This window comes from Triturus cristatus, chromosome 12 (assembly GCF_964204655.1).
Source record: "Triturus cristatus chromosome 12, aTriCri1.1, whole genome shotgun sequence".
In the NCBI taxonomy this organism is placed as follows: domain Eukaryota; kingdom Metazoa; phylum Chordata; class Amphibia; order Caudata; family Salamandridae; genus Triturus; species Triturus cristatus.
The window spans coordinates 855,777,898-855,783,741 of NC_140595.1; positions in this window are offsets into that span (position 1 = coordinate 855,777,898).

A 5,844-nucleotide genomic window follows, 5' to 3' on the forward strand; every position below is an offset into this window, starting at 1 on the left:
AGCGGTACCACCAGAACTCGACCGGCCCCCAGCTCGGCGATTCTTTGCTCGCTGTAGAGCAGGTCGTTATCCCAGTAGACCCAGTGGGTTCCGGTGGTGTCCCCGGCGGTTTGGGTGCTGGCTTGTTGGCGGAGTCCCTCGAGGGAGGGACAGGTCTTTTGTTCCTGGCGGAACTGTTCTTGGGTGGGCCCCCCTTCTTGCCGCCACTGAGCCAGATCCGGAAGGTCCTGGTGTTGCGCGTCTTCTTCGGTAGTCGGGTCCGGGAGGTCGGACTCGCCGTTGTCCTCTACGGGGGCAACCGGGGGCGGAGGTGCTGGCCATTCGGTTTCTTCTGATCGGGGGGCGGCACGGGCGGCCATGGATCGGGTGGTTATGCAGGCCCAGTCCGGGAGGCCCAGCATCCCCAAGTGCTCTCTTCTCTCGACGGTGGCCCACGGGGAACTCTCGAGGTCATTCCCCAGGAGGCAGTCCACGGGGGCATCGTCCCGGACCGTCACCTTCAGTAGGCCGGAGACCCCTCCCCATTCAAACGGGACGCAGGCCATCTTACACATGCTCTCAGAGTTATCTGCCGAGCGGACGGGGCAGAGAATGTTCGGCAGGATCTGCTCGGGCTTCACCAGGTGACAGCGGACGGCCGTCACGCTGGCGCCGGTGTCACGCAAGGCCTCGGCTCTCTGTCCATTAATGGTCACCCACTGACCGTATTTTCTGGTGTTGGCGGGTAGGGGAGCCCGCGGAACCATGTCCCTTCCCCCTAAGCATGCCAGGACCATGGCGGCCGGTTCCCACCCTTGCTGGTCCGGCTCATACTCCTCGGGTCCCTCCGATGATTGCTCTTCCCCCAGGGCAGCGGCAGCTACCTGGCGGGGCTTGGGTGGTTGGTTTAGCGGGCAGTTCGGATCGTTGCCGTAGTGGCCTAGTCGCTGGCACCGGTGGCACGTGACGTTGGCTCGGTACCCAGGCCGCAACGGGGGGTTGCCCCGGCCGGCCGGAGGTGGGGTGCTGGCCACGGGTGTTGCTGGTAAGGCGTCTCTCCCTCGCCCCTGGCCCCCTCCTCCTCCCCGAGGACGGTGCTGGCCTTGGTTGCTTCTGTTCTGGTCGTGTGGCCCTTTCCGGCCCACTCGGGTGCTTTCCCACCGGTCAGCTTCGGCGGCGAGCTGCCGGGGGTCAGTCAGCTTACTGTCGAGTAGGTGCTGCCTGAGCTCGACGAAACAGTTGTTTGACAGGTGCTCCCATACCATAAGGTTGAAGAGTTGTTCGTAGGTGGTGACCTGATTTCCCTTGATCCAACCCTCGAAGGCCCGGCTGAAATAGTTCACGTATTCCACCCAAGTTGTACCTGGGATCCGGGTGCAATCTCTGAACCTCTGGCGGTACATCTCGGGCGTGAGGCCGTAGCGGGTGAGGAGGGCAGCCTTCATGTGGTCGTAGGACGACATTTGGTGATCGGGGAGCTGCAGCAGGGCATCGCGACCCTCGTTGATGAATCTCCCCCAAAGTCCGGCTCCCCAATCACTCCGGTCGATCCGGTGGGAGGTCATTGCGATCTCATAGGCTTTAAACCACTGTTGTATGTCGTCTTCTCGGACATACTCGCGGACCACATCCTTGGGGATGTGAACTTTTTTCTCAATAGGCCCCGGGGTGTGTGGTCGCTCAGGCACCCCCAGTTCCTTATTCTGTTTGCGCAGTTCTATTTCCGCCAGTCGGCGCTCGTGCTCGAGCGTTATTTTTTTCTCTTCCAGCTCTCTTTGTCTCTGCTTTTCTTCTCGTTCCTCTCGAAGCCGCATATGCTCGAGGTTGATTTTCTGTTCAGCTAACTTAAGTTCCCCATCCATCTTGAGTCATGCCATCTCTAATTCGTGTAATCTGATTCTGTCTCTTTCTCGTATCTCCTCCTGTGAGAGGCCCGTTCCCCGCTCCTCGGGAGCCGTGGCGTTCCCCTCTGGTGTGATGCTGTTTTGGTCTGGTGTGACGCTGCTTTGGTCGGAGGGTCCTGCGACCCCAGTTTCTGTCCATGACTCAAGAGCGCGCTTTAGATCATCCTTGGTACTCAGGCCGGTGGTAGCAATGCCAAGTTCTATGCAAAATTGTCTCAGTTCGCGGTGGTTGTATTCTTCTAATTTCTCCATTTGGAACTTCTCGGTGGAGCTGCTATCTTTGGTCGACATCGTGCTTTGTCGTGGGGTGAGCTACTCTCTGTACGATTACGCGTTGATTCGGATCGCGCCGCTGGCCACCAATGTTAGAAAGGGTAGATGGACCGGGAGGGTCGGCCGGGGTCAGGAGGAGAGGTCTCCGGGGAGAGCCGTCTCCAGCGATCGTACAGACAAGTAACTTCCCCCCCACAGACAGATATCACACACGGATAAGGTTCAGTGTTCTTTATAAGCACTTATTTAAGGTACGGTTAAATGGTACAAGGAGGTCTGGACTCAGGGGTCCCCTCGATTTGAGTCTCGCAAGGTAGGGAAGGGGGTAGCGGGACAGTCTATTTACCAATCAGGTAGTTCGGATGAGATGATGATGAGCTCACAATCCTCGAGCTTGGTGGTTAGGTGGTATGGGCCGCGGCAGCGCCAGCAGGTCCCGGTGTGGATGGTCGATACAACGGGCCGCGGCAGCGCCAGCAGGTCCCCGGAAGATATACGGTCCGCGGCAGCGCCAGCAGGTCCCGGTGAGGATGGTCGTTACAACGGGCCGCGGCAGCGCCAGCAGGTCCCAGGAAGATGACTGTTGCAGAAGGCCGCGGCAGCGCCAGCAGGTCCCGGTGAGGATGGTCGTTACAACGGGCCGCGGCAGCGCCAGCAGGTCCCAGGAAGGTGAAGGTTGCAGAAGGCCGCGGCAGCGCCAGCAGGCAGGACGATGGTTCACAAGAGCGGGCTACGGCAGCGCCAGTAGACCGTCAGGGTTGAGTTCACTCGGTGTCTCTCGACTCCAGGATACAACTGCCTTCCTGCTCCGGAGCTGCCTCAGTTATAGGGCTGGTGCCCTTTGATGTCCGGACCCTCGCACTTGGAGGTCGGAGGGTCCGGGATGAAGGTGTCCAGACACCCAGCAGGGGGTGGAGCCAGTGCCTGGGGGAGCTGGGGGCGATCGGCACCTGGCGGGGGAGAGCCCTTGACACTTCGTTCTCCCATTGACCTGCCAAGTGGTCCGCTCACCTCCTGGGTGGATGGTGGTGCCGGGATGTCGGGGCCGGCCAGGCCCGGGGTTAGGGTCGAGGGGAGGCCATGCGGCCGCGTGGTGCAGGGCCCATGATGGCGGCTTGACCCGGCCGGGAAAGCCGGTGGGGCTGGACCCCGTGATGAGTAGGGGTCCGAGGGCAGAGGGTCCGTCGGGAGACGGAGTACAGGTGCTTGTTGCGGGGATATGCCAGGTGGGCCGGAGTTCGGGCCCTGTCGAGCGGGGAGGGAGCAAGCCGTCTGTGAGGCCTGTCCAACACACGGGAGCCCACACTTCGTTTTTTTAAAAGAATTTCGCAAAGATTCTTGAACCCATTGTGATTTCGCTGATTTCTTTTCTTTCCAAAAATGCTTTTTTTGGCCCTGGGTGTCCTTGTGGGACCCCCTGAGCAGGCCCAGGGGGTCAGGGTGTTTCTACCCTGCCTCCTTTTCTTGTTTTTTTAATCTTTATTTCTGATGTTTTCTTGTGACTCGGTTACCAAGTGTCAAGATCCAGAGCTCTTCCCTCACGCACGGGAGCAGAATGTCATAATTTCCCAATTCCTCTCTTAGCCTTTCCAGCGCCTCGCTATTAGCAAATACTAGCGAGTACACCAAAGAATTCCAAGGGGGGAAGGGGGATGGGACAGAGAAGAGACAGTCACTAGCGTCTTCTTCGTTCTTCAATGATGACGCCCTTCTATCTTCTATCCTCTTGTGGACTGGACAGGTGAATTTCAGACTGAAAAAGACGTATTTACATTAGTTATTTCCTTATGTCACCTACCCTGCCTCCTACCCTGCTGTTCTACGTTATTGTGAAGTCCATTCCGTTACCTACCCTGTCTGTAGTGACCAATGCTTCTCTTCTATTTACTGCTCTTATTTGTGTGATGTTTCCTGTGGTGCTGTAACTGAATAATTAATAATGTTAGTTTTTACTTCTTATTCCTATTCTGATTTATTCTGTATTTTTTCTTTCAGTCTCCTCACCCACAAGACTCTGGAAGAGTGCCTCAGCTGGATTCTGTCATGGTAAGTATCTCGCTCTTGAGACTCTACTCTATTCTACCTAAGGTGACTCTAATTCTTTATTATCTCTGCTGTCTAGCTACTCTTATATATTTCTCCCTCTTAGTATGCTAATCTTCTCCAACTTGAAATTTCCAGAGATTTCAGGATAGAACTTTAACTTCTAAAAAAAAAACTTCAATCTATAATATATACACATTGGTAATGTGCGCTTGGAATTAATATTTAATGCGCTAGTTTAAGCTCGCCGCTTGTTTGGCTTGACTCGCTTGACTTCTAATATATCGCGTGACTGAAAAATGAACGCTTGCTAGTTGTGCGCTTCAATCTCGCTGCTTGTTTGGCTTGACCTGCTTGACTTCTAATATAGCACGTGACTAAAAAATGATTAACTCTTGCAAGTTGTGCGCTAACACCCCCCCTTGTAACTTAAAAGGAACAGTCTTACTTCAATGCTTCTCTACTCGGCTTCAAACAGAACTCAAATTCTTTGTAGCGCGACGAAATTCGTATTTTCCCTGACTAACTGCGCGACGCGACCTCCTTTCCTCAGATGCTCAGTGAAGTGTGCCGAGCAACGCACCAACACCTGGATCTTCGTGATTTTGATGGAACACTAGAGCGCTAACCTGCTTCTCCGTAGTTCCTGTACCAGCGGCCATCTTAGGTTCAGTTCGATCTTTTGATGGGCTCAGGGTGTAGCGCCTCTTTCCTCGATTGTTGCCTTTTAAGACCTTAATTCTTACAAAAGGTTTGTTTATTATTTTAGGCCTGACAGTCCTGACAGTACTCCCCCCTCAAGGAACTTCCTCCCTGCTTGGGCTTATTTGGAAATCTTCTATGAAACTCCTTAATTAATCTAGGGGCATGTACGTTTGAAGATAACTACCAAGATCTTTCCTCAGGCCCATAGTTCTTCCAATCCAACAAATAGTACAGTCTTCCCTTTCGTATCTTGGAATCCAATACTTGGTGTACCTCAAATTCCTCTCCTTTCTCTGTTTGAATTGGTTTTGGGGGTTTGTTAAGTCGCAGATCCTTTGAAACCCCTTTTAATAAAGAGACATGAAACACGGGATGAACCCATAAACTTTTAGGCAATCTCAACTGATAATTTACTGCACTGAGTTTTTTCTCAACGAGATAAGGGCCTACAAACCTTGGCTGCAGTTTTCTGACCCCCTTAAGTCTAAGATTCTTTGTGTTTAACCACACCTTATCTCCAACCTGTAAATTTGGTTCCCTTCTTCTTTTCTTATCTGCATAGAATTTGTAACTCTCCTTGCCTTGGTTAAATTCTCGGTGGCTAACCTATGCACTCGTGTCATGTGATCAACCAAATCTGTCACTGCAGGTACGTCCACTTCTAGGAATTTTAGAGATTGATTGGGATGCCTTCCTGTGTTCAGATCAAAAGGTGAGTAACCAGTGGACATATTTTTCGCATTGTTATGAGCAAACTCAGCAGCCCACAAATAATCCGGCCAATCACCCTCCTGCTCTAACAAACACAATCTTAAGTACTGTTCTAATTCTTGATTGGTTCGCTCTGTTTGGCCATCAGTTTCTGGGTGATAACTAGTTGTGTACCTGGAGTCTATACTCAATTTCTTTGTGAAGGCCTTCCAGAAATGGGATAAGAACT